This window comes from Talpa occidentalis, unplaced genomic scaffold (assembly GCF_014898055.3).
Source record: "Talpa occidentalis isolate TD23 unplaced genomic scaffold, MPIMG_talOcc4v2.1 talOcc4.4, whole genome shotgun sequence".
Taxonomy (NCBI): domain Eukaryota; kingdom Metazoa; phylum Chordata; class Mammalia; order Eulipotyphla; family Talpidae; genus Talpa; species Talpa occidentalis.
The window spans coordinates 57,527,345-57,547,884 of record NW_023604295.1 but is presented as its reverse complement, the minus strand read 5'-3'; the positions used below and the strand labels follow the sequence as shown (position 1 = coordinate 57,547,884).

At 35.5% G+C, this 20,540-nt stretch overlaps 1 protein-coding gene across 8 annotated transcripts in view; it reads right to left on the bottom strand.

The window, feature by feature from the left end:
* CBLB (Cbl proto-oncogene B) overlaps nucleotides 1-20,540 on the bottom strand; it is a 200,051-nt gene that overhangs the window by 113,539 nt on the left and 65,972 nt on the right. The gene's annotated exons all lie outside the window — the stretch shown is intronic.

Below are 20,540 nucleotides of genomic sequence, written 5' to 3'. Positions count from 1 at the left end.
CAGAGATAGAGAGTGGGGAGCAGAACAGGTGGATCCACTGAAATACACTGCTGAAGGGAGCAGCAAGCGAGACAGGAGAGGTCTGCTGTGCCATGTGGGTTACCTCCCTGTCAGGGATCGAACTCATGCTGCAGTGGCTGCCCTTAGCTTCATGGTGCTGAGACTCAACGCCTTGTGCCACCAGGGAGGCCCAAGAGTGACCACTTTTATATGAAGCAGTAAGGACAGATTATGTCATTAAAGGAAAATAAGGGAAGATTACATAGTTGTTTGACAAATGAAGAGCTGGAGTGGAGGTGGGGGAGAGGAAGGAAGGAGAAGACATTTGGGCAGTAGGAGCAGCATGTGCAAAAGCACAGAGGTATAAAATAAGAGTGGTTGGCATACTAGCTAGGGATAGCCTAGGTATCAGAAAAGAGCAGAAGGTGACTGAAAGAAATGGCATGAGACAGTGAGAAAGTCTGGTTGGAACAAGATATAAAGAGACATCTGGAGCTTCCCTGGTGGCGCAGGGGTTTGGGCACAGCACTATGAAGCTGTCCATAGCCTCTGCAGCACGAGTTCTATCCCCCACCTGCCAGGGAGCAACCCACATGGCACAGCGGACCTCTCCTGTCTTGCCCGCTGCTCGCCTCAGCAGTGTATTTCGGTCAGTCTGCCTGTTCTGTTCCCCACTCTGTCTCTGGTGAATCCTCTCACCCTCCACACCTCTGGCCTGTACCCCAGTTCTTGTATGCATAAATAAATAAATCTTAAAAAAAAAAGACATCTGAAACAAAGAACCATTTTGGGGCAAGTACATTGCCACCCCACCCAAAAATCAGTTTCTGAGGATGGGTTTCAGATGTGAGTGTATTTTAGAAGGCCCCTGCTTAAGTCTGATCTACCCCTGCCCCTTCATTAAGAGTTTAATGATTCTCAAATATCAAGCAAAAAAAGAAAATCCATGTAGGTACCAAAGAAATCCTATAATATCCACCTATCTGTAAATTTAATGGGTGTTACTCCTGAATCACTCACAAAAGAAACAAGCAACTTCCTACGTGACAGGAATACAGAATAGAGTAGTCATGATAAGAAGGGAAAGTAGGAAGAAAATGCCATAAAGTATAAGTCATCTACATCCCAACACATTTATCTCAACAGGAATACCCCCAAATTCCAATTTCTATAACCTTTATCGTCTTTGAGACAATTTATGAAAAAGGGGTCCGAGTGTAGGCCTTATTTCAGGGCACAAGAAACAAACAGAAAAATCATAATTGATTAGACATAATGGTCCATTATTTTTTCCGATTCAGCCACCCTTCTTAAATCTTATTTACGTAAGATTTACACATCCTCATTTAGATGATGGTAGATAGAAGCATTTCAGTCCAAGGAAGTACAGGTGAACTGCCGAACTCTATCAAAGGAAAGAACTGTGACCAATACAAACTGCAACTGACTTCTGAAATTTGAGTTTAAGGAAAAACAGTCATTTTAGAAAATCTGCAACAACTTTATTTCTATAATTAGGCTAAGGGTTAATTTTCCAAACTTCTAACTGATACACACCAGAGAAAAAGAAAAAACAAGATGGCTATAATTCAGGTAAACTGACTGTTCCTTATTTTTTGGTTGCTCTCCTTTGCCTTGTTTCTTTAATCATATCCAAATGTGATATATTTGTTAGGTCTAAAATCTGAACCACAATGCCAACAACTACCCATCTTGGATATTTGATCCGTTGGCTATGCAAACTCACTAAATTTAAAGAAATAGTAACGTTTCATTTTTACAACTGACATTCTAGTTACGCTACTAATTACAAGTACCTAAACAATCACTGTTTAGTTATACAATGTTTGTATATTCAAATTTTGTTATGAAAGTGGATCAACACATTTTCATTTGACTTTTGACTTAAAAAAAAAAAAAAAAAAAGAAAGAAAAAACAGCCAGGGAGCAGAACAGGCAGATCTACTGAAATGTCCTGCTGAAGGGAACAGTGGGCGAGACAGGAGAGGTCTGCTGCACTATGTAGGTAACTCCCTGGCTGGCCAGAGATTGTACTCCGCCCAGGATCAAACACGTGCTACAGAGGCTGCGGACAGACTTACAGTGCTGTGCTTAACCCCTTGTGCCACCAGGGGGGCCCTCACTTGATTTTCTGCATAAACAAATTCAATGAAAAGACACAGTTTGCCTTTGGTCTTTAAAGAAACCCAAACTAAAGTTGTTAAAATATGTTTCATTCGGTTTATTTTTATTTTAGTTTATTTTCACATGTATCAGAATATGTGTTTGTGATATCTATTTTATATCTAACTTTAAATACACATATTCTGCGTCCACAAGAAAAGGACTGCTTTGGAAATCCATTACTTAAAACACTGATTTATAGAAGTTGTATTCCACATCAAGATATGAAAGGAACTGACTACTACAACATGTAATTTCATTTAAATTTATCACAGCAAACAGGTTTTCTTTTAATATGACTTGTGATTTTGCTGTTTATATTCTGCTACACTTGATTTAATTTCATTTCCCCTTCTAAATCCATTTTTTTAAAAAATAAGAAATTTCCAATTTTGAAAATACATCGAAGAAAATATGTATCTTCTTTGTAGATGGAAAGTTTTTTCCTATGACATTTTCCATAATTGGCCAACATTCTCTAAGTTCATGTGGTTGCTTCTCATCATGAGATCAAAATGATGACTGCTTAATAAAACATTTGATACTAATGAATTAGAATAAAAGACTGATACTCACTAAAAACCCTCAGCCCCAAAATAGCTAAGAAATAACAAATTGTCTGCAAAGAAAGAGACTCAGTATTACAAATATAATTAGGAATATCACAATACTTTCTTTTAAATGTAAGAGTTACTTCAGGTATTATGACAAGTCTCTGATTAAGTATGAAAGGTTAAGCCAAAAAGCAGCTGCCAGATGTCAATACTTGGTAAAGATGTCATTATTAGAGGAGCCTTGACGAACAGGGAGGAGTAAAGTCAAAGGAGAGGGGAAAGAAGAGCAGAAAGGCTAACCACATTTTTTTAACACATATGAGAAATGCATCAGCAATGTAAGAATTATCTCCTAAGAAATAAGTTGCCTCTTTAATTCAGGATTCAGTCAACTAATAGTGTGTTTCCTTAGACTGGTATGAATCAATTCTCCAAATGTCAACTAAATTACTTCACCAAATATCAGGTAGAACTAGGGTGAATTAGCATGATGTTGGACTGATCAGAGCACCACTGTTCATGAATAAATCTTACTAGTTTAAGTTGGCTAGAGTCAACATCACTGGGAGACCATAGATCTAAAGGACATAGGTTTTGATACAGGATCACAAAATCTTACCCTAAAATTAATAAATTCACTGGATAATATAAGAGAATAAAACATAAGTAGATTCTTATACAACATCTTGGGGGGCAGTGTACCAATTATAACCATCTTGATTAAATATGAAAATGAATTAAAAATATCAAGATTTGATTAGTAGCATACACTAAAGGTGAGAGACACACAAAGAATGTAATTTAACTGGAATGCATGTAATTCTTCAATTTTCTCCATTCAAGAAAGAGGCATTTCAGAAAACAAAGCAGAAATAAAAAGTTTTAAATGCTGAATTAGTAAAAAAAAACTTTACATGACATATCCTATCAGTAAGGTCCAAAGTTTGTGAGAATGTACCACTTTTAGTAGGAGAAATGGGAGACAATTTTTTATTCCAAAACCATTAATAATTCAATTCTCACATTTAAAAGCTAGAACATGTTCAGCTTAATCTTTACAAGGTGAAACAAATTCAACATAAAAAGAAAGAAAGGACATAAAGAATATAAACAGTGGTGCTTAAAATGACACTCACATCTAGTTAAAAAGCAATTTCCATTCACTGTATTTCTGATGTAGTGCCCTTCAAGATGGTAAGAGTTACTTCACTGTTTTTGACCTTGGGAACATTTGATTCCTAAGAAAGTGAGGTGATTAGGCTGATGTAAGCCTTGCCTTTCATTTTGCCCTCTTGGGGATAGAGACTATTATTAAGATGGATCCTGAGAGACTTAAATAAAACTGGATCTTACCCATTCACACTGCCCAAATACTTTAAAGTTTTCAGTACTTCCAAGGGAACATGAAGCAGATCGTAGTAATCCAAATACCAATGGAGACTCACCTATCCCAAGTCAAAAGTTGGTAGTATGTGCAGAAACAATGTAAGCTGAAACACTGGCAGTTGGACAATTTTTTAAATTGCCCTATGCTACTTCTTAGAAACTAAATGGCTCACTTAAAAAAAAAATGTTGCAACGTATGTCCATCATAAACGGCCCTAAGGAAGGTCTTTTTCCTTTGTTAAAGAATACATCATCCATCACAAACACCGCTAGCGAGATCAAGCCCACAGTTGTGACTGGGAATATGAACCCCAGGCATTCTTTGATCTCTCTTTACTGTATGGTTAAGGTGTCTACAAAGGTCTAATAAAAACAAGAGATTATATCTCTCAAACTATGAAGGCTACTCTCAGGGTAAATATATTTGCTTTCTAAAATAAACAGTTTTAAATAGACAATTTGTAAGTGCCTTACCCAAATTTAATTCAAACATGACACATGACTATCACATTCAAATATGTTTTCTGAGCATTCTCAGGAGATATTGAAAAGATTCTGCTTAATTGTTCATCAAAGAATTTGGCCCTGAAGTTGCATAGAACTGTATTTATATCCTTATTCTGCTGGTAATCTTGAACAAGTTACATAACCTCTTTCTCTGAATTAAATTCCTCATTTCTAATAATTTAAAATAAAAATGCATACCTCAATGAGCTGTTAAAAGGAGTAATTAAGGCTTGCAAATAAAAGCCTAACAACTAAATTTAGGAACACCCACTAGGAGCTATTTGTTGTGTGTAAAGTGTAAATATCTACCATTGTAGTCTCTTCTTAGTCCCATGTAATACTACTGTCTATTAAACTGATGGCCATCTTGAAAAGGTAAAAATCATAGTTCTCATCTTATTAACATCAATTGTCATTGTGACCTTTCATAATTTCTCAAACAATGGGCAAGTATTTGATTCGTCCCTTCAGTCATTTATTCCACAAATCTTGACTATTATATAGTAGGCTTGCTCTAGGCACTGATGTTATAAAGATGAAATGAAGGGGTTTAGAGATTTCCAAAGGTACAGGACAATGTAGTGGGAATAAAGCTGATGTAGAACCAGACAAAGGTAGTAATCAGTAAGAGACAGTTGTTTACGGTTTCTGAGGTGACTCAGTTCTGACAAGTATGTGGCCTCTACTGGGTAGGTACTATAAAGTAAAGGTGAATTAGGCTAAGGATTAGATAAGTCCAAAGCTGAATGGGGTCATTCATGTGAATTTTTAAATCTCCTAGAATTATGACAGCAGTATGAATGAAGAAAGGGACTATAATAAATTTTATCTCAAAACAGTCAATAAAGCTTTGTAAATATTTTTTAATGCCAGCCATTTTAACTTTATGGCAATGCCAAAGAGTAGGATTAACAGTATTTCTTTGATGATTTCAACAGTCTTACACAGAGCATTTATTATGAGAACTTACTACAATACGATACGATCACCTGCACTTTTATCTGCTCGAAAAGCTTAGCAATATCTACTTCAATAAAGAAAACTCTTTTGTCTTTAGTCTACTTCTTTTGATTAAACCTAATCTGTAACAAGTATCCTTTCGTAAAATAAATCTTTAAACTGTAGACCAGTCTGTTACTTAAGAGAGAAGAGAAAAAAATCCATTTCTACATTTGATTTTATTTACCATAAAATACAATAAAAGTTCTGTAAAATAAGTGGCAAGTCACCACTGCTATGTGATTCATACGAAAGCAACCAGAACAGACTAGAACTTTGTTTTTTTTTGTTTGTTTAATTTTTGTTGTTAGCTTGATTTGCAAAAGAAAAACAGAAGTTTAAATGGTACTTTCCTGACCTGTGAAAATTTGATGAGTCCCATCAACACGCAAAATAAACCTGATATTGAAGCAAAAACATTGTTTTTTAATCTAAATTGACTCCCCCAGCCCCCGCCCTTCAATTCCCAAGAGGCCACCATTAAAAAAGATTACAGTGAAGTAGCAATATGAATTATGTCAATTAGTCAGTTTCTATTGTTTCTAATGGAAAATTCTTAATTAGCTTTTATTTGTTATATTCCCTCCACCACTACTTTTTTTTCTTTTAATCACATTTGACACTTCAAGGGTGGCTTTTGCTTTTTTTTTTAACTCAATATAGTTAAAAAGTTCTTCTAAAACAATTTTTTTTAGGATTTCTACCAGCCATGAGACCAATCTAGCTTTCCACCATTTCTCTATGCTGTCCTCAAGCTGTTGAAAGGGTGTCCTACTTTTTCTGATCACACCTGGATTTAATCCAACTTTCTGCTCTTCCTCTTATACAAAGTTACTGTGCATCTTAGGCTGCTGAACCTTCATCTGTACCAGTTTAATGTCAAAATACTCCCATCGTATCTTTCCTGTACCCCTTTCCCAGGTGTGATCAGGCTCCTAAATGCTGTACCACCTCACCAATTCATAATACCCGTTTCAGCCCAAAAAACATCATGGTTATTGTATATATTTTACTTTTATCAGAGCACAAGTCCTTGCTGGACTCACACACGTAGCAGCTTCTTACACATAAAAGATCTCCAATATACGTTAATATCAAAAATATTGAAAGAGCTATATAAAAGGATTTCCTGACTCCAAGACAGTACAAATGAACAGGTAGAGAGTAGTAGTATATAAAAACATTACAATAAGGCATTGATTTTCCAAATCTTGATGAAAAGAAACCAAAAACTGTTTTAATAGATAATTTAAGATCTGGGGATTGATTCTAAGTTAGAAAAAAATGCCTCCATCTTTTTCTTTCTTTTTTTTTTTTTTAATAAATTGTGAATGGCAAGATATAATACCAGCAAACTAAAGGAAATGAATGCTGTATCGCCCTGGTCTGATTTCCAGAAAGTTGAATAAATCTGTCACACTATCACAGGAAGCATAACAGTTTCCCATCACATTACCTGTTCCCTGACAGTTACTTCTTTTGGCTCTGGAAATTCCCTTTATTGACAACTATGTCTCAGTATAAACTTGCTTTTTTGGAGTGGACCAAGTGAAAACAAATGGGCCACAGGAAGAAGACAGAGATAGGTCATCGCTCTGGCACTCCATATGTATTCCTTACAAAGGAAACAAAAATTATGAGACTTATTTTGTCTCTTTACCAAGGATTAAAATTATCTTTATTCAAATAATTGGGACAAATATAAAAAGTAAAAACGAGCCAACTTTAACAATCCATTCTGACATGGATACCACTTTATAACTTTATTTATGTGTGTGTGCACACGTGTGTGTGTGCCATGAAATAAAAGTGTGAAGAAATCAGGATAATAGTTTACCTAGAACCATAGATTCCTTAAACTTTATGAATGTAACAATACTTTTTTTTAATATAAAAGTTTCTTTAAAAGGTAAAAAACTGGATTTGACTGATTCTGTGGCTGGGTGGTGCTGACAGGACCTTCTAAACAAGTAGTTTCTATATTTCCAATAAGAAGTCCTCCTAAGAAAAAACAGGGCTAGGGAAGAGGGAGACATGGTTGCTGGTAGCTCAGGGGTCCAGATATGGCTCAACCTGCCTCATCACCACATGATGTGAACAAGAGCTGAAAGCTTCTCTACGGCAAATTTTATTTTCCCATAAAATAAGGGGATTGCGGTACATAAATCTGAAGTTACATAATATTCTATTGTGCTACCATCACTTTGCTCCAATCAATAAGAGCTGGGCAGATGGGGGTAGCTCTAAAAAGGCCACATACTTTGGGCAAAATGTGAAGGTGTTTCACAACTTGCAACTAATACAAATACAGCACAATATATTTCCATTTTATAGATTTTCCTTAATAATTGCAGAAATCCTGAAATCGGGATATGAAAATCTAACATAAAAAACTGAAATTATAGTAAGTATAAAGACTCATTTGTATATTTGGAAACCTTTATATTTATTATTTCCCTTGCCGTAATAGACATAGCTAACATTTCTTTTTTTTTTTTTTGGTCCTTTTTCCAACACACAAAAAAAGTCCTTGAATAATGCTGGCTCTCAAAACAAAGAAAACCACAAAGCAGAACTAACAAAAAATAATAAAAGGCAATTTAAGATCTCTGTGTTTCATGTTAATGAATAGTAAACACTAGGATATTGAAACCATATGAAAAATGTTGACTACTAGAACAGAGTATGCCCATGGGGGAATTTACGGTTTTAAAAGTTGATTTTATTTATGTGTTCTTGGTAAGGAAATGTGCTAATATACATGTTGTAGGCATAGGATAATATCAGGTCTAAGAACTTTTAACTTTCATCTCAACCAAGTATTTAGAAATATGTAGACTTAGACTATTATGTTTACCACATGATGGCTGATCAATGAATTAAATCCCTTTACTATTTCATCTGATTGCAAATGCAATAACTCCCACATCAATAAAACCACAGATACTAGCTTTGGAGTAGGATGACAAATATATCTAATCTGTCTACATCCTGAAGGCAGTTTATTAAAATAGTTCAAAGCTCCAGTTCTGGAGTCAAATTATCTAAATTTGACTTTAAACTTTGACTTTAAACTTTAAATTTGGCTTTAAACTACTTAATAACTGAATGTCCTCGGCACTAAATTAATCCCTTTAAGCCTTAGTTTCCTCATCTTTAAAACATGAATTATAACAGAACTTACTTAATAGAACTTGTAGAGGATTTACAGGTGGCCAAATATTCTATCACACTTCCTATCATGAAGTGGAGTCAATTTCTAATCTGCTTGTATCTTAAATAGGTTTGTGTCATGTTTGATCATAGAATGTGGTAAAAATGACCTATGCAAATTCTAATGACAGGCCATAAAAGAGTTGCAGTTTCTGCCTCTGCATGTTTGAAAATGCTCTTGGAATTTAACCACCATGCTGTGAGGCAGCACAAGCAGTGATGTACAAAGGCCCTAGTGGGTCTTTATCTAACAAATGCTTACACATGGGAATGGACATTTCAGCTGAACCAACACCCCAGTGCCGCAATACCGCAAGGAGTAGAAATCCACTCACAAGATCATAAATAACTGTTGAACTAAGCCACTGAGTTTCAGGATGGGTTGATACACAGTAGTAGACAACTGGTTTAGGAAACTGTTTAATCAATACCAGTACTATTTGGGCTTCAAACTATACGTAGCATTACAATCATTACCAGTTAACAGTTGAAAGGAGAGGACCCTCTTCTCTCTGTCAGTATGCATACATAAATAACTTACAGATAAAGAATCAGATTTAAAAGTTGTATTTCTAACAAAGTAGCTTTTAATTGGAAGTTACAAGTTTTACATCCTCTATTAATTTCTCTGATACCAAAATAAACCAACCGAGAAGGTTTTTAGAAGAAATCTGGACTATACTAATTGGAAAGCAGCCAATGTTGATTTGGATCAGAAGGAATTTACTGTAGTTAATTCCCAAAACATTTATTTAGATAACCACACAATGAACTGAACTGTGAAAATACCATTAACTTAATCCACTGATTTAAAATGACAACAATTACTACAAATCTTAAATGTTCAAAGGTAAAGCATCCCTTGACATTATATGTATTTAAAATACAAGCAAATAACCATAACATTTATAGACTATACAGAGAATCTTTTAGTTGAGGTCCCATTTAAATCACGTTTTCTGAAATGATTAACGTAACTGGATTTGACATATGTCTAGATAAGAAATCATTGCTGATGTTGGCTTGTCTAGTTCTGTTTACTCTGGTTTCTGTTTAAAAGTCAAGCACTGTTAATAATCCCTTATCCACATTGAAGTACGCACACTTATTTTTTTAGCATAATTCTTTTGGCTCCCTGATGTATGTAAACTCTCACCATAATAATCCTGAAAAGATATTTTAAATACTATTGAATAGATCATTGTGCCTATCTACTTATGTAACTGTTTTTAGTGAAATATACTGCTAAACCCAAGACTTGTAGAATTAAATTTATACATTAAACACAGGAATCAATCATTAGTCCTCTTCTGGATAGACCAATCATTTAAAACCTAATAAAACAAGAAAATCCAAATATTTACAAAGAAACCATGTATATAAATACAATAACAAAAGGATCATGTATTCTAAAAATTTTATTTCCTAATTATTTTTGCTTAATCAAGAATTTCTTAGCAGATTAAATATTTAGAGAGAAAGAAAACTTACAAATAATCTACAGGATCAGGCTATAAAAGCAGCCCTGATTAATCTTTTCATGTTCTGACATCTTACTTAGGATGCAGCTCGCTGCATCTCTAAAAGTCTATCTTGCTTTCATAAAAGTCAGCTCTCCCTGTTTTTCAGAATGATTTTTATGCATAGAAATTGTGACCTACATCTATGGAATATAAGTGACTTTAAATAAAGTTTATCCACTCAAATATTTTTTAAGGCACTGCTGTGCTCTCCACTATGCTACGGAATAGGAAATCATCTCCCTGCCCTCCGGGAGTTTATTGTCTGAGTGGATAATTAGATATAAAAATCACTCAACTACAATACAGTATAACTGTATAATTGAGGTATATTAAGGCTATTCAGGAGCATAAGAGAGAAAGAACACAAGGGAGAACTAAAGAAAGAGAAGTACTCGGTGGGCCTCTAAAAGGGTTAGGAGAGTTAAGGAAAACAAAAAGTGCTAGATAAAAGCTGTGAGCCTGGTAGACAGACAAAGGCATGCATGCCATTGTAGATTCGCATCTGGCTATATACAGGACAGACTGTAGGGTCAGAAGTGATTTATATTCACGAAGAGGCAAAGACTACATCATAGACAGCAAGTCAACTACCTGTCCAGGTGATCCGTTTCAACCTGGACAGGTTCATCGTCCAGAGAGCGTGAGCAAGGTCACAGAGGTCTACACAGACACTTATGTTGAGGAGTGTGAAAAAGAGAACCACATTTAATAAAATGTATCACAAGGTATAGCGACTAGGAAGTCTTTGATCTTTATCCAAATGTAAAAGTTTTTTGAAGATTTTTGTTGTAAGATAACTAAATTTTGATGTTTTCTTCCCTATATCCTTGATGGAATACCACCTGCATTTAACAAGTTGGGAAAAGAAACAAAAGAAAATAATAGGACACTGAGATGAAGGTACCAGAACCACATGTCTTGGAAGCCCCTGGGGGAATCACCATTTGAAACCAACTCAGAAAACATATTGCTGATACACATCTGAAAAGATGTGTTTCTACTTGAAAATGCCACAGTATTTCTCTTACATACAGAAATTACTCACCAGATAAATATTCAGCATATAAAGAAATGTATCCTTACTCCATGAACTAAAATAGAACACTGAATGAATATGGCCAACCCCAACACAATGTTATCAAAGACAAATAAAATACCATTACGCCAATGACATTCTGATGGATAGTTCCCTGGGTAGGGAGACTCTGCCAAAGCTCCCAAGAATAAGACTCCTCTGATTCTACTAAATACACTGAAATCTGTTCTTTTAAAATGGACTGCAGCTAAGCAATGCAGTTTTCAGTTACGTTCTATAAAACCTGATCTATTTCCTGTGTCAAAAAATATGTTTCTCAACCATCTGTTTGGCATTACACAAGTGTGAATATGGAACTGCATGGAGATGTCTGTAAATAGCAATGTGTAGTATATATGTGGTTTCTGATCAGAATAAATTTTCAGTATTTTGGGTGACTTAATTTGAATCCTATTGGCATTATTTATCACTGTTCATATATATATGTATACATATATATTCTCCCCCCCCCCGGGGGAAAAATACCTAATTATATATGACATATGTAAGACATTGGAAATAGCATTTTCTTAGTCAAATATAAAGAAAGAAAAATTAAACATGAAGATGGAGTAATAATGCTCATTTAGTGGGCCTCAGATTTCAGTTTGGTATCAAGATCTAAAATAAGAATAAAGATAAATGTCTAACCATTATACTCAAAATCCAGTCTTTGGTTCAGCAGCAAAAACATCACCTCACATCTTATTAAAAATGCAAAAATTCAGAAATATCTCATGCCCCCACCCCTATACCTCTAACTTAGAATCTGTGCATTAAAAAGACCCACAGGTGATTCACATAAATGTTGAACATTCAAAAAGCACTAGCGTAGCAGGAATCTCCAAAAATCTTTTATTGTTCTGCCTCTAGATAACAGTACATCTAAGACAACCTCAAGACATATGTATCTATTTAAAGATTAGTGAAAAATTCCACTCTGTTCTCCCAAACTACGCATCTATCAGACCCTTTTAAGACAAGCCAATGTGTCAGGAGTCAGCTAAAGTCACAATGGGGATGGAGTGTCATTGTTTTCAAGTGATTTAGCTTCTCTTTCTGGACAGACCTCAAGGACAACTAATGATGGAACTTCGATTTGTCATCCCTCTTGCGCAACAGCCCTAAAGAACTCAACTCCACTCTTCGACAGCCTAGTCCTGGGACAGTCTGTACTTTTCACATTTGTAACTGAATTGTAAATATCAACATCAAACTGATAATAACCTCATCACCACACCCTAGTTCACCCCCACAACTCTATTGTAGGGTAGAATTAAATTGTTTTGATTGGTTAACATATTGCCAGAGGTTAGAAAGAAGGCTTGCTTCCTCCTCCTACAGGAAATAGATGACCACACACATCACTTACTCATTGTGTGTCTCACCTATTCCTAATTTGAGAAAGGAGCAAATAAGTTCTCCCTTCAATCATCTCCCTAAATCACAACTTTTCAGATTCCTAAATACAAGTAATACATCTGTCACATCGCTTCTTTCCTTATGAACAGCAGAGGGGGGTGGGGGGGGTAAAACCTGCCACTTAATAAAACATAACTTCTCCAAATGCCACTAAGGCATCTCCATCAAGAACTGATTTTTCCCACTACTATATATTTCCTTGTAACTTAATAATTAAAGAGCAATCAGGGCCCCCTGCCGACCCACCAGCATAAATAACCTTGAAAAATGTCAATCAAACCCAGCTAACTAATTTTATCACGAGAACCTCTAATCAGAGAGATAAAGATCTTGGCACAGCCTTTGGAGTTGTGATGAATGCACCACCACAGGCTGGAATGAGGCCAGGGGAGCTTGGAAATTTGAAAGGAGCAGCTGCGGAATCCTAAGGGTGATGCTGCTATGTTCTGGCACCTGAGAGAAGGAAAGTGAAAGGCAGAAAGAGACGGTCTTGGCAGACCATATAAGCATGCCTAGCACTCTATGAAAGGCAAACTCAGAGTAATAAATCAAGGGTAAAATCAGCCTAGTGGCTATTAAAAAATGGGATGCAGAGAAGCTACTCTTTTCAATATAAAAGGATTAATAGAGAGGTGTTCTATAAACCCATTGGGTTCCGGATGCTTTTATTTAAAAGACCTTGAGAGTTTAACAACAAAAATTAGGGAAAATAACATAGGATTTCTCTCTATTTCACAAGGGAGCCTTACCACTGAAGTTATCATGTATTTGTCATTAAATAATATTTTCACACCACATGAACATTTCAGGGAAAAAAAAAAAACGCATTCCTTTAAATGGACTCTAACTTCATCAAAGATTCACTAAAAAGCCTTCTATAAATTCCACTTCCAGGTCCTCCAATTGGTCTGAGGAACCTGTCAGAAACAGTTTGGAGAACCATGTGCAGTGTAGAAGCTGCACCCTGCATGCCCCACAAGCTTCTAATCACAACTGAAGAACTGTGCTAGGACACATTACAAATTTTGAAAAAGATAAATATAGTCTGCTGGAAACTAGTTATTATTCATCTATGAAACAGTAACTCATTTTTTTTTCCAACTCTGACTTGCAAACAAATATAGAGAAAAAGGCTATGGAAAAAAACCTATTAAGATATACCCATTCAGCATAAAAATAAGACTGAAGACAATGGTTCCCAGGCAACTGAAAGACATACAAAGATTTCTTTGGATATGAAATTCCAAGTTATCAAATTATTTGATAGTAAAATTTTGTACTGTAAGTTGATTTCATATTCTGTTAAACTTCCTGCCAACTGTTACCATGTGAATTTACAGAAAAAACCATTTTAAAATAGGTCATATGTGAAATCCGCTTTCTACTAAGCAAAATGGGTCTTATGTGAATCAGCTTATTATATTAAGTCATGCCTGCTTACTGAAAAACCCATAGATTTCTGCATACCTCAACACCATTTAATTATTGTGAAAATGATATGATCAGACAATCTAACTAGGCAGTTCTGCTCTCCAGAGTTAGCAGACACCACAAAAGCACAGTTAGGTAACATTCTTTTAGGACATCTCATAATAATCACAGAATTGTAGAGATGAATGTCCATTATAAATCATAATTATTTCTATCTTCTCATTTATAGAAGCAGAAATACAAACTCAGAAAGATTGTTATGGGCCTAATGTTACAGAACAATTGCAGACTGGACTTGAGTTTTTGAACTTCCATTTATACTAAAACCACACATACATTTTGCCCCCAATATAAATAGGCAATACTCTCTCGTAGGCTAACCATTTAATCAACCATAACTCATTTTTAAATGACAAAACAGTTACCACATAGATACATTAAATGTTTTAAGAGATGCACACCTTCTACTCAAAGGGAGTAGGTACATAACTTGAGACCCAGCATTTTCAGTCATAGGCATAGATGCATCCGAAATGTATACAAATGTGCACCAAAAGCCATTACTAGAACATTCATAAGAACATTATTCAAACCCAAATTGCTCAAATGTCTATCAATGGCAGAAAGGATAGTGTGAAATACTCACAATGAAATACTAAATAGTAATAAAAATAACGAGCAACAAAACACAACAATAAGGTTGAATCTCACTATCAATTCCGAGCAAAAGAAACCAGATTCAAAAGTATACTTTATGATTTCAGTTCTTACTATATCAATATTACCGATTATCAGGTATATATTTCAATAAATATGTGGATATATTAGTAGAGTATTATGTGTAAAGTATATGTATTTTCCCCATTCTCTTGGTAAAGGAAGAGAAAGAAAGACTTTTCTTCAGTCACTTCTTGAAAAATAAGCTCATGACCTCAGGAGACTGACTTTCCCACTTGTTACTTTCAGTCCAAGCTTCCACTAAAATTAACTATAAACCTGTCAAAGCCCATGAATTGAGGATCATACCAAAAGGAAGATATTGCATCAATTTTTCAACCTGCCATTATGTACCATAATTCCACACATCTTTTAAAACTATAATACCACTGGCTTACAATACTATGTAAGTTTCAGGAGCAGTCTGACACATTGATAAGTGTATATTCCACACCACACCCACCACCAAAAGTCCTACTGCCAATTAACACTATCCAAGTGACCCTGTCAGTCATTTCTACCGTCCTCCTTCCCCTTACCCACTATAGCCAAGACAAAATAACTTCCATTTTACTGTGGTAGTCTCAGAGCTGTTTTGGTTTTGTTTTCTTCGTTTCATTATATTCCACATGTGTGAAATCATCTGACATTTGCCAACTTCCCTTAACATAATCACCTCAAGTTCCATTCATGTAGTCACAAATGGCAAGTTTTCATCTTTTGTATAATTCCGTAAGCCATTGTGTATATATACGTCTATCTTCTTAGGATTAATATGCCAAATATATACAGAAATCTTACAACAAGAAAAAAAAGTGGGCAGATCTGAATAGACATTTCTCTAAAGACACCCAGATGAGGAACAGACACATGAAAAAAATGCTCATAAGTACTTATTAAGGAAATGCAAATCAAAACCACAATGAGCTATCCTCTCACACCTGTGAGAATGACCTATAGCAAAAGGATAAGAAACAACAGATGTTGGTGAGGGTGTTGAGAAAAAGGAGCCCTCACACCCTGTTGGTAGGGATATAAATTGGCGCAGCCACTATGGAAAATAGTATGCAGGTTCCAAAAAAAAATCAGAAATAGATCTACCATATAAACCAGCAACTCCACCTCTAGATAGCTATCCAAAGAAACTGAAGACATTACCTAAAAAGATACTTGCATCTCAATGTTCAGCGCAGCACTATTCCCTGTAGCTAAAACTTGGAACCACCTAAATATCCATTAACAGGTGGCGGTTGGTTTTTTTTTTTGTTTGTTTGTTTTTTTTTCATTTTTCTACCTCCCATTAAAAAAATCCAAATACCAACTTCACATACAGAATTCAGGTTTTCAATAAAAATTCAATTTTCTGATTAGATGCTTTCAAATTTCTGTTATAAACATACAAAACAACATAGAAAAAATTTGTAATTTATAGACTCAGACAATCAGGACAATTTGTGTTTCTCGGTTATTCTTTATTCTTAGGCATGCCCTAATTCTACACACTAAAGCAGAAAGAATGGAAAGTGGGAGTTCTATCCTTTTGAATAACCTATTCAAACCTGAGCAAGCAAACTGCCCTGGTATGCCCATCATAATGGAAGAAGCAGCATAAGGACTAGCTACTCAAATGATATCTAAAGAGCAGAGCCTGACAATTTTATTTTGGTCATTTCAATTCATTATGAGAAGCAGGTACACACTTAAGTTTCTGATAAGGTGCCCTACATAATCATCAAAACTGCTACTTTAACTTGTTATAGTGAATAAAAAATGTGAAATGCTAGTTAAAAAAAGTTTTATAAATTATGTTTATCGAGGTAGCTTTGCCTTAAAACGTGACATATGATTCAGAGGTACGGATTCACACCTCTTCAGATATGTCACCACAGCAAGTCCACCACCAAAGAATCAATAAGCTTCCCTCACGGGTCATGGGAGCGCCTTCTCCTTTTACTCCCACCTCTCACCTGCCACCTTTGCTAGCCTCAGTACTACAGTCAGATTTTAAGCATTTATGTTGTGTTGTGTTTTTGGGGGTCTGTTCCTTAGCTTTTGTTTTTGTATTCCCTACATCATCCACTATTGTTTTTCTTCAGTTCCTTTCATTTGTGACAACATGGATGGATTTCATGTTTTATAGCTGAGTAACTTTCCACTGTGTGTGTGTGGTTAGAAATATTTAATGGAGTTTTCAAAATACATAATCCACAATGCTGCTTGAATTCTGCAAATGTAAACTTTATCTATTCATATAGAAAAGTAAAATTAAGTAAAGCGAATTAAAAGTATCTTGTTTTTACTGTCTCTAGACAAAAGACAAATGATGTGTTACATTATAACCACTCTGAGATATAAGGTATTAGGCACAGACTTTAAATTCCTTGTTACAATGAAAACATCTGACCTTATGGACCAAAATTTAAACAATTCTTATCAGAAATCAAACTTTTTGAGGGTAAGAGCAGGCTAAATGAGGATTTAAGCCCATTTGTTCCCATCTGTAGTCAGAAGCAGATGTTGCAGGTTGAAATTAGGGGTGGGGAAGAAAACTTCCTCTTTTAAACTCGAGAGCTACTCTCCCCGTCCCTGCTTATTTTGAGCTAAATTTCTTTATGCAAACATAAGAAAAGTTTTAAGAAGTTGCAACTTAGATGTGAAAAATCTAACTGGCAGAAAATGTGTATGTGTGAGGAGGTCAAGCATTTAGGGAGGCATTTATGTTTTTGTTTTGTTTGGAGATGGGAGGGTACCACAGAAAAGGCCAAAAGTTGAGTAAGTGGGGTTCCTCAGAAGAGTGGTATGACTAGGCAGCAAAGAAAGACTGTCTCATGCACAAAAATTAAATCACAATCCATTAAACACTTGAATGTAAAATCCCAAACCATAAAATCCATAGAAGAAAACAAAGGCAAAACACTGCAACTTTGGCTTCAATGATGTTGACGGCGAGACTATAATGGCAAGAGAAACAACAGCAGTAATAAACAAATGGGGCTATATGAAACTAAAGAGCTTCAGCACAGGGAAAAAAAAACACTCATGAAAATGAAAAGACACCCTACTGAGTGGGGGAAAGTTTGTGCACACCAAACACTTGAAAGGGGGTAAAGATTCAAGATCTATCAAGAACTCAAACAAGTCAACAACAACACATAAACAACCCAATCAAAAAATGGGCAGAAAATCCAAATGGACACTTCTCCGAAGGGGACATCAGATGGCCAACAAACACCTTAGAAGATGCTCATCATCACTTATCAGGGAAATACAAATCAAAACCACAGTGAGATACTACTTCATACCAATGAGAAAGGCCTATTTAAAAGACCACCAAAAAAGGAGTGTTGATGAGTATGTAGAGACAGAGGAAATGTCATTCACTGTTGGTGGGAATGCAAACTGCTCTAGTTACTACAGAAAATAGCATAGTGGTTTCTCAAAATAGACCTACTAACATCCATCAATACCATTCCTAGGTATCTACCAAAGAATGCAAAAACACCAACTCAAAGGAATATATGCACTCTTATGTTCATTGCAGCACAGTTTACAATGGCCAAGTTACAGAAGCAGCCTAAGTACCCAAGGACAGATGAGTGGATTAAGAAGATGTGGTCTATATACACAATGGAATACTACTCACATATAAAAAGACAAAATCTTGCCATTTGCAACAACATGGATAGAACTGGGGGGGGGGAACTATGCTAAGCAAACTAAGCTAGAAGGGGAAAGACAAATATAGGATGATTTCACTCAAAGTGGAATAGAAAGAAACTAAGCAAAGGACAGAAAAAAACTAAACCAATTCCTGGAAATCTCACTGCAGAACTGAGGGTACCAGAGGAGGAAAATGAGGTGTGGGGGACAATGGCAGAGGAGGGTATGAGATGGTAGAGGGTACTTAGGTGATAAGGTTCGTCTGGTAAAATACATCTGGAAGTATGTAGCTCCACTCCTAAATCATATACAGTCTTGTAAACCAATGTTACGCAACTGAAAAAAAAAAGCCACAAAAATATAAAGAAATATCAATAATTTGAAAAAAGATGAAATGGTAAAAGATAAAATGAGATTGCCAGAGTAATCATTTGAAGCTAACCTCTCAAGATCTATTTAACATGTCTAGATGGAAAAGTGAATTGTAAAAAAGCGAGCATAGTAGTAATTATAGAGGAAGAAAGATGAACAACAGTGGTAGAAAAGAACTCATAATAAGAGCAAAGGAAAAAAGTCCCTGCAATTGAGAAAAAGAAAAATACCGAGAGAGAATTAACAAACTAAACAAATGAACAAGCAGAATAATAAAGGGCAATGAATAACAAAGACTTCAATGCAGAAGTTTTTAAAGAATATTTTGGCATGGAGAAGCGACCTCCTGGCAGTCTGGACATTTTTGTTAGCTGCGTGTAATAGACATTACTTGTGCACATTTACTAAGTAGATGAGGCAGTAGCTGCATACTTTATATGTAAAGAGGAATACTATCCACAATTAAAATCGCTGCATAATGAAAAAAAAAGAGCAATTTAAGTATTTGATTCACAAAAAACATTTGAGTTGCTATCTCCAGGTACTAGGATTATAGACATGTGACCTTTTTTGTTACACGTTTATTTTCCAATTTTCTTTGACCATGAACTCACCGTAAAATCCAGACCAGTATAAAATATATGTTTAAGAGTTTCATTTTGAAGTCGGAGGGAACACACCATGAAAGAATGTTCTCAGAGCTACTGGGAATTCTACCTCAAACACCCCTCCCCACTCACATCACCGATGCCTAACTTGGAATTGGAGATTTAGTCTTAAAGAGAATGTTACAATTAACAAACCAATTCCAAGAAAGACCCCCACCAAGACTCCAAAAACACTCATATAATCATTCTAAAAGAAAAATATTCTAATTTAAAACATTTCCTTAATATCTGAAGCTATCATTATACCCACTTTTGTTAGAGCCACAATTCTTTTAAAATGACATTCCCAAAGACCTTACTTTTGCAAAAGGCAAGTGTAAAAATGTTCTCCATGTTAAAAAGAGCAAAGTGTTAAATAATCACAAAGAAATGCTCTTAAAATGTCCTTTTTCCCCCCAGAGGTTGCCTATCTATTGCCATCAGAGTTGATACTCTATGAAGAAAAAGCAAACTGTAATCTATCAACAAGTATTTACTAAATATATTACAAAGTAGCTACAAACATCCTCCATCCCTGAACACATGTACCTTTGCAAGTAACTGCTCCTTCCATCACTAGGTGGAATCTATTGCTCCACCCCTTGGTCATGTGACTTGCCTCAGGCAAAGAGCCCTTTGTAAATGCAACAGAATTGGAGGTTTATACAGTTTCTGTGCATTGGTGCTTTCCTTCTTTTGCAGCTGAGAACCATTATGCAAACACATGAACACAATCCTCAAGGAGGACAGCCTGAACAACATGAAGAGAAGCTCCAGGTGAGGCTCTGGTACATAATGTGAGGCTATACTAAATCATCCAGCCACAGCTGAGTTCAAAGCAGGGGAACCA